We start from the raw sequence: 10,156 nt of genomic DNA on the forward strand, positions 1-10,156 counted from the left end.
CAGTAAATGCAACTTTAACAAAGTAATTCTTACTCTCCCTTTCCAATTGTATATATTCCTGTCATAGCTTTCTAAGGACCCAATCAGATATGGCAATAAATCTGTCATCCAGTATCTGGGAAATCCTAATAAAGGCAAACACACATTTGGAGGATGATGATAATAATAATAGTTATACATACATAGCACTTATGATGTGCCCAACACTGATCTTTATATACACTAACTCATTTAATTCTCACAACACACCTGTGATGTCATTACCAAAGAAGAAACTGAGGGACAAAGAGCTTAAGGAATCTGCCCTAATTCACATAGCTAGTAAGTGGCAGTCAGGATTCAACCCCATGCAGTCAGGACCCAGAGTCCATGCTCTTAATGCCACTCAGCAAAATACACATTCCCCCACATCACTCAGAAGAAGGCCCAAGTAGAAGGGATGATCCCTGGCTTGAAGGGCACAACATCTTCTGGCTTGCTCCAGAGGGTAACCCTTGAACCCCTCCTCAAGGGTGAATGGAGAGCACTCTAGAGCAAAAAGCATATGAGGGATCAAGGACTCTGCTGGGTATTTTTTAAATGGCATTTGTGCAATGAAAATTCTAGTAATATATCTCCAATGTCATTATATAAGGCTTTTGGTTCAGGGAGATATAGAAAATGACGTGTTTTGAGGGTGTTGCTTTGTAGTAGCCTCAGAACCAAATTTTCTAAAAAGTAAAGTAGAATATATGAGAAGACTGGAATCACGAATATCCTTACTGCACACACCCTGCTGTGAGTGACTCTTTGAACAGAATTGCTGCTTAGACTTCAAACCACCACTGTGACCTCAAGAGGTTAGCAGAAAAGAGAAATTCTTTGGTTCAGAAACCATAACATGGGTATAATGCCATTTAAAGGCACAAGATTTAGAACTCAATGTGGCTCTTTGGGAAAAGTCAGTCAATTCTCTTCTGAAAAAGAGGAAAACTCAATGAAGTATAATGCTTTTAAATTCCAGATTAATACACAGACCCGGTAGTAAAATCTTTTTTCGCCCATAAAAATAGATGCTATGTTCTTAAACATCGTTAAATAAATCATGTTCTGCAACTGACATGTTCGTACCAGACATTTTTGAATTTGTGACAATCTTTTCAGTGTGAAATGGCAGATATCTGCTAGTGCTCTGGAAAAAGAAATAGTGAAATACAGGCTACATGAAATGTGTTGGGTCCATGGAGGGAAAATGATAGAGCAACTGGAAGAACCCAAAGAGATTCGAGGGCCAAGCCAGGCAGCCCCAGTCCAAAGCAGTGGATTAAAACCACGTATCTGTAGACTTGACTGATCAGGGGGAGAGACTTCTGAAGAGATTATCCTAGAGCAGATGCCACAGGTATCTATATAAGCTTATGACTGAGCTAGGGGAAAAAGGTTTTCATTAAAAGGAAATTTTGAAATCACGTCTCACAGTACAATATTTTACGATGATCCCCCTGCCCTCCTCCCCTCAATTCATTAAATTTTGGTTTTGATTATGTAACTAAAAAGGGACTTGCTCTTTTTCTGAAGCCAGGAGACAGAAATAATAAGAGAAATAGTTATTATTGTTATAAAGACAACAAGATGAAAGAGGGGTGGGGAAAAGGGAAGAAAAATATAATTTTAGTTTGTATCATTTCTTACAAAATGTATATTTCATCATTGCCTTCTCTCAGAAAAATTTATCAAAGCAACACTATCTCTAGTGTGTCATTCTGACCACGTTCATTTATATTAGTACAACATTTTGTTACTAGAGTATTTGATATATAATGACTGAATCTCCAATATTCATGGAAAACATTTGCTCAATACAACAAATGCTGTTAGACTTCCTTTAATGGATTAATATAAGAGTAAGTACTGGTAGAAAAAGAAAAATAAATTCTAGTCGCTTTTGGGGGAAAAAAAAAAACTATTACTATATGATGACTTACATGATGTTCACAGCCTCAAGTGAGTGATTTTATCATTCCAAGCTGTTTAAAATAATCAGCCTCATAAAACTTTAATGACCACCACTTTCTCACTCTGTATTTATAGCGAAGCCTCCTCATTCATTTACAAAGAGACAGACTAAATTCTCAAATACTTGCATTATTCAAGTCTTACATGGCATGAGCTTTCTCTGTTCCAAGTCTGAAATGTGTCCAAGTCAGTTTTAACCTCATGATACAAAGTATACGACTTTTCTATACAAATTTCAGACTCAGACTCTTGAGAGCATTTAAATATTGTTGATTTTTTAATCTAATTTAATTAACTTACTATACTGAGTCCACTGCAATGTAGCTTTACTATTATTCCTTGGGCTAAGAGATTACTATATAATTTATTGGGATGATGCCAAGAGCATACAACTAATAGATTATCTATAATGAGCGAAGTGGAAAAGCGTATTCCCTCTGCACAGGTGGATGGTAGTATTTGTGCCAAATAATATAGCATTTCACTCCCTACTTGGTATTTTGTGGTACGCGGGCCTCCGCACAGGCTCAGCGGCCATGGCTCACGGGCACAGCCGCTCCGCGGCATGTAGGATCTTCCCGGACCGGGGCACGAACCCGTGTCCCCTGCATCGGCAGGCGGACTCTCAACCACTGCGCCACCAGGGAAGCCCCTACTTAGTATTTTAAACATGCATTTTGTTGTCAGGCTCCCTGACAATGGGCTGCATGGGTCAAAATGGAGCCTAGCTGATAATTCAAAAGGTGAGTTAAGTAGGGGTTGCAGTTTGGAATGTTATCAAGCTGCTGCTTAGACATCTATCTGCTTTCCATACAGGTGTGAAATATTGACAGCAAGTTTTAGAAGTGTAATGACGTTTTTACGTTTCACTTACTTGCTTAAATTTTGATATGACTCATACCTTAAGGAGAATAGAAACTATATCTGTTCAAGTAGCTATTTACCATGAGAAAGCACTTGGGGTGTTCAAAAGAAATGTAATATTAAATCTATTGACAAAATATTCTTGAGACCTCATAAATTCTTCCATTATAGCACAAAGGTTGATTTTGAAGTACATCAGTCAAAATTAACCATTTATACCTTAGTACTTTTCATTCACAGGTTCTAACACTGAAGGCAGATCACAATGAATCTTTGTTAGTTTATAATATTATATATTATATATATATTATATATTATATCTTGATGTATATCTGGTAATTTATCTGGGTGAGAATTAGGTGAAAAAAATTTAGCCACAACATAAGGGGAGAGAATTCTATAACATACATTTTACCATCACACTTCTAGGAGTTCAGTTTTTTAAATGAGTGTATTGTGATTAGTGAGCTTTAAATACTGAGTATCTAGGTATCCTTTTAGAATTGCCTTAATTTTTCCCTAAAATACTAGGAGACTATGCATAATCAGAAGATAAAGCAATTAATTGGGAAAATGGTCTCTATATAATTGTTTCCCTTTTCCTCATCTCTCCCAGTCAGAATCAGACATCAGCTTCAATCTCATGTCCCAATATTGTTCCTTCATTTATCTTTCAAATAAAAGGTAACTTTGCTAAACCCGTAAGTCTTATATTTGTAGACTTTTATGAAATTCTTTACATGTGACCCTTAAATATGTTCATATATTTTATTCACTTTTACTATGAATGATAAAGATTTGTTGGTGATGATAAAAATGATAGCAACAGAATTAAGGATAGCATTGTTTTAAAAATTAAACCTAAAAAACACCTAATTTGAATCTTTTGATGTATTTGGAGAAAATATGTATCTTAATTTGGTTCCACTGAAAGCAGAGCCTCAGACAAGGATGTGAGAGCATGTAGCTTAATTGGAAGGTCAGCCCAATAACCAGAAGTGAGGGAGTGGGGAGAGGCAGGGAAGTAAAAAATGCAAATATAAGAGCTTATTATTGAGTTTGCGTCTGTCATGACTCAATTTTTCTGGGAGCTCTGGGAAGCATACAGAATGCCTTCCAACACTATCTACCGGAAGAAGAGGAACTGACAGCTCTTACTTCCCATTGTTTAAGGGTTGTCCCCAAGGGCAACACACACCCCACCCTTAAAGACCCCATACTTCTCAGCAGTGCTCACTTCAGGCCACAGCTCAGTGAAAGCCCAGAGGATAAAAGCTGAAAGATGCACACCATGTGCTTGAGGCGGATGTCACCACTCTGAGAGAAGTCACAAGGAACCACACAATGCAAATGCAACTTCAGTCACAGGTAGCTGGGGGATGTGACAAGGGAGACGAATAAGAATTAAGAATAATTCTGCAATAAGAATTAAGTTATTTTTCAAAAACACTTTTTTACAAGCTTTGCTGTTGTTAAAATTTTAAATTCAGTCTTGGATCAAAAACTGATTAAGCAATGATATCCTTGACTATATTTATGTTGGAGAGGAAGGGATTAGCTATTCTTGCCCCTGAGCATAGACTGGTGGTCTTATTAGAAACTCTTTGGTCTTCTTTGATAAAGTAGCCCAAATGAAAATGATAATAGGCAGTAAAATGGTCAAAATGTACACAGCAGAGAGAAATTAGAAAAAAATCCAAGATAGCTTGTAAATTGTGACAGATGAGATTATTGATTGGCAATTACTCCCTTCTCTCTCCACACCTATGGTAGACTGTTATATCATTAGCCTGTAATGAATCATACTTTCAGATGTTCAATACTCCTGTGTAATGGCTCTGCAACTTGCTTTGGCCAATGGGACATTACCAACCATGATTCAAGCAAAAGCTTGATAAACATTAGCACATTGGGGCATATTCTTTTAGAATTCTATCCCATGAAAGGCAGCCACCATACACCATGCACAAAGAAACTCAGACAAAACTACTAAATGCAAAACCCTGGAGGAAAAGAAGCTAGCTTAGATTTTCTGGCACTAACTGAAGTCTCCTCTTAAAACAGACATTTAAGTAATTCAGTTATACCATGTGAAGTAGAGCTATCCATAAAATCATGAGAAATAATAAAGCATAGTTGTTTAAGCTACTAAATTCAGGTAGTTTTTTGGTATCAATATATAGCTGACACAGAAATTGGTGCCAGACACAGAATTCTACATAACAAACACCTAAAATACATAGCATTGACCTTGGGGATAGGAAGTGAGCAGAGGCCTGAAGGATGGCAAAGAGACTGTTAGCAGAAGCTTGAAAAGCACTAAGAAAATTGTCACTGAAGGCTCAATAAAGGGGTACCTTTTATTGTTGGAAAGGTAAATGAAATTGTTGCCTGTGATAACGTTGAAGACAAAAAATGTACTTAAGGAACTTCAGGCTATTTCTTTGTAGAATGTTGAACATGTCAGTTGACTCTCCTGATAAAGTAGTGCAAGAGAGATGAACTATAGATAGAATTGGTCAATTTCCAAGCAGAATTTAGAAAGGATATTTCCAACCCAAAACTTGATGGGTGGGAAAATGAAACTCCTTCTTAGTTTCAGTCTCTCCAGATAGCAAAAAATTCTCAAGTAAGAAATGATCTCAAGGCAAAGATAAAATCCAGAGTGCTACCACAAAACATGACTTTGGGGTCAAGATCAAATAAAAGATGAACGTGTAATACGCTTTGTTAAGACCTTAAAAGATTTAAGGAAATGCTTTATAGACCCTATCAGCTAGATAAAAATGACTTCTAAGAATTCTCAGGGCATTGTTCTACAGCAGGCAGCCTCAAGTAGAGAGGAATTGGTCTTAAAGAGATTTATGAATGTGTTTTTTTTTCTAAATGGAGTAAATTATAGTTTGATATATAGAAAACCCATACTTTTTTTAAAGGAGTTGAATCAACTTGAGGCAAAAACAGTTCAAGATTAAAAGATGTCCCTGGGCCCTCACCTTTGCAGGCAGGAAACAGGCTGGGAAATTTACTCAGCTGCAAACATATGCCATTTCTTGGAAAAAAGAAGGATGAGTCATAGAGCAAAGCCAAGAGCTGAATGGGTAAAGCTAAGAGTCAAGAGTGTGCAGATATGAGCCATGGATTGAAGACCCCGTCCCAAAAAGCATAATTGGACCCTAGTCAAGGAAAAATCCCTGAGCCCAGAACAAGGGGAATTGAGGGCATGTGCCCAGGAGGATTACAAAATGGACAGTAATTATTATGTGCTTTCAATTCCTCCCCCTTTTAAATAGGAGCCTCTATTGTGTTTATCCTGTCCGTGTTTCACCATTGAATATTGGGTGTGTGTGGAACAGATAGCCTGTCTTAGCTTACAAGTCTTTGCTACCCAAGAAGCCATGCCTGAGGAATAATATCCAAGGAGCTACATATGAGGAACCATAGCAAAATATCTCATTATACCTGTACCTGGTTTAAATGAAGAAGTTCAGAAGTTCAAGCCTGAGTTTGATGCCAAAATGGGATTAGGATTTAGGAGTCTTAGAAGTTGAGTTTTACAAGTGGAAGGGATGTGAATCATTAGGGGCCAGACACCATTACACTGGTGGTCCCCTATAAACCACAACTGCATTTCTTCTCCGTTTCTTCATGCACCTGTAAAATCCTCTACCATACTGAGCCTCATCTTGGCCATGTGACCTACTCTGGCCAATGGGACATTACCAAGTGTGATGCAAGCAGAAATTTGATAGGCACTTATACTTTGCTGCTTGTGACCTTAAAACACTTCCTCTTGGAAGAAGTTCAGGCTAAGTTATGAGAACCATGAATATGAGAACCATGTGGTGAGAGGTTCTGTTAAGATGAGAGACCATCTTAGATGATTTAGTCCTAGTGAGCTCACAGCTGAATGTAGCCATATACATGATTGCAGCTATACAACATGGAGCAGCAAAACTACCCAACTGAACCCAGTCAACACAGGATTGTAAGCAATAAGTCACCATGGCTTGTTATATACACCACTGGATAATTGAAGCACCATCTCCATGAGAGAACTATGCTTTCCCACCTCATCAGTCTTCAACTTGGCCCTGTGCCTTGCATCTTTATATTTCTATGCCTACCATGGTCTTGCTGGACCAACTTAATGTGTGTAGAGATGACAGTGCTAGTTCTAGCATAGGCTTTAAGGGGTCTCCTGTATTTCTATTCATCCCTATAACAGCTTCTGACTTTTGCCACGAGAAGAACATTTTACAGGTTAGCTACTGACTTTCCAGCTTTGGCTCCAGACCAGGGCTAGGACTATACTAAGACAAGTAACCTGTCTAGGGATTAAAATTTAAGGTACGAGAAGGTGGCTGTCTGCAAGTCAGGAAGAGAGGTCTTACCAGAAACTGAATTTTCTCGTATCTGATGTGGAACTTCTTGCCTCAAGATCTAGAACTGCGAGAAAAAAAAAAAAAAAAAACTTTTGTATAAGCTAGTCTGTGGTATTTTGTTATGGCGACCCTAATCAACTAATACACATACCTAGCATGACACTTAACACACACAAAGTTTGTTAAATAAGAACTTGCCACCTTTCTTCTCAGCATGAAGTATACCTTATCTTTAAGTAATATTTATAAGATTCCAAAATCCCTCATGCAAAGAAAAAGTACCTGCCCACTAGTCATATAATGAAAATTATATCCCTTAAAGGACTCATTTAAATTTGTATTTGGGTTTTGAACTGTCGCCTTTTTCTGAACCAAACTTCTAGGGATACAACCTAACTTTACATTACCTTTCTGTAAACCTTACCACCTAACTTTTCCTCCAGCATGTTGGTCTTTGCGATTTACCTAGTAGATTCAAATATGGCTGTTTAACCTTCAAGATTTTCCTAAGAGTTTAATCATTATTAAGAAAAGGAATACGATTGTTCAAATGGTAGAGCTGAAGTGGTATAGAGGAAAATGGTTTGCATTAGGAACTCAGCCACCATATTGAGAATACCATCTCTTCAGTCTCGGGTAAAGCAATGAAATTCTATTTTCCATGATTTTCTCAACTGTCAAAGTGAAATGTTGAACTAGTGATTCCTGAAGCCATTTCTTGTTCTAAGGTTTTATGACATTATAACTCTTAAGTCCTAGGACATACAGTTGCCTGATTATTTGGTTTATAAAACACACTGTCATGTTATTTGTTAATGCTTTGGCCTAATCCTAGAGTGTAACACATGATTTTTTTTTTTTTTACTGTAAATATACAATGTTCATTTAAAATAAATCTACGAATTAAATGTAATTTTTCTTAGAGTTTTTGAACATGAGAAAAACGTACATCAGTGCTACATAATTAAGTACCATTTATTTTTTGCACTGTTTAAGCAAGCTACAGATATTCAATTGCCATTGAAATATTTCTGTAAACCATGCAACCTTTTACACAAAAGATAATTATGAACTAGCTAACATTCATTTGACCACAACCAATAAATAATTTATGAACTGGGTGTTTGAAATTATGCAAATATTCTAAATACTTTTTGTTGCCTGTACATCTGAGTAAGTATGATTCGGAAGAAAGTGTGCAATGGATTAATAGATTCAACATTGAAGAGATTTGCATTTCTACAGAGTTCTTTTCTTTGCTGGCTTCTACTATCTTTAGTATCATGGCTCAGAAAACAAGCTTGACAATACTGTCTCTAAATGTATTTGAATATCCTGGCATCCCTATTCATCAGCCTCTTTGATGCTTTAAATGTCTTTTGCTTTTTTTCCAGAACTCTTTATGAAAGCAGAGAGATATGCTTTTAGTAGAGTATCCAACTATCTTATAATACACACTAAATGGAGGAAGAAATGGGTGTCTTTAAATATTTGATATATCTGTGATAGCCCATAACAGAGTTCTGTCAGAGTAAGTTGCAGAATGGGCTCATTACTGCAAGTACATGGCATACGTGGTGCCACACACAACATCACAGCAATGACCAGGAACTGCCAACTTCATAAACTCCCTTCGTAAAATGGAAAGTTTATTGACACCTGTAAACTGGTAGACAAACCCTGTTAGCGGCTACACGTATATTGCCTTTGGTATTGCCTTCTTATACAGTCAAGTATAAGAAGATTTTATCACATATAATAGTATATCATCCAAAAATATTTCTTAGAAACTACTAAGAAGTCTGGAGGTCATTTATTTTCATTTCTTTCCACACCCCGGGGGTGGAGAGTAGGTGGCATTTCTGTCAATAAATATATTTAGAAGTCCTCAGTTTAGTAACTCCAGTCAATATAACCATACTAAGACACAATATTTTTATGGCTAATAAATGTATTATTGTTTCATCCAACAGCTTTCTTTATCCAAATGCCCCTTGGTCTCTGACCAAATTTCATCACACAAGGTAATACATGTATTGATAGACTGGTACTTTCCATTGTTTCATAAACTCAATGAGTCTGTAAAGAATAAGAGGGGGGAATTGCAGAGTTAAGGATTGGTATAGACGCTTGAGTATTGTTTATTCTGAAAACCTTTTTCCTGTAACACACAATTGCATAAGAGCTAACATTTTGCATATACCTGAAAAAGAAAATTCACATCATGTAAGTTTATATCTCCACTAATAGCGACACTTATTTTCTCTGAAAGAAATAATTTTACTTAATCCTACTCAGTCTTCCACAATCACAAAAGTTCCTAAAGCAACCATCAGGTTTAACTATTAATCCAAACACAGGATTTTCTTTAGTATCTCATTACTTACTGCCCTGCTTGCATCCTCACACATCTCCCTCTCAATCCAATCAACATTTACCTCCTTTTTTAAGTGTTTATTTTTGTGTTTTTCTACTCTGAACACCCAAACCCACAAACTGATGACTTGAACTCACTTTCCTTGGCACTTCTGTATGAATAAAACTTGCTTTATATTTATTTAAATGTGCTGTGCCTTTTGTCCCATGACTGCACAGCACAGAATCGCCCAGCCCACCTACCCCACTCTCCCAAAAAAGGAAGGTGGCAATGTTTTCTTAAATTATCCATAAATAGTGAAGTACGAGAACACATCAAAAGCTATGCACCTTGGGGACTGCTTACTCTGTTCTACATAGAATTCAGCTGAGTTAACTTTAAAACATTCCTTTTCATTTAAGTACTCCCTTAAAACAGCGTAAAGGATAGAGCACTATATAAGCTGCTTACAATTTCTACTGCACTTTTTATCAGGAAAGCTATCTATCCCAGATTTCTTCTCTTCAGAAAAATTTTAATGATCCAAGGTCACACC

This window comes from Phocoena sinus, chromosome 3, assembly GCF_008692025.1.
Source record: "Phocoena sinus isolate mPhoSin1 chromosome 3, mPhoSin1.pri, whole genome shotgun sequence".
NCBI lineage: Eukaryota > Metazoa > Chordata > Mammalia > Artiodactyla > Phocoenidae > Phocoena > Phocoena sinus.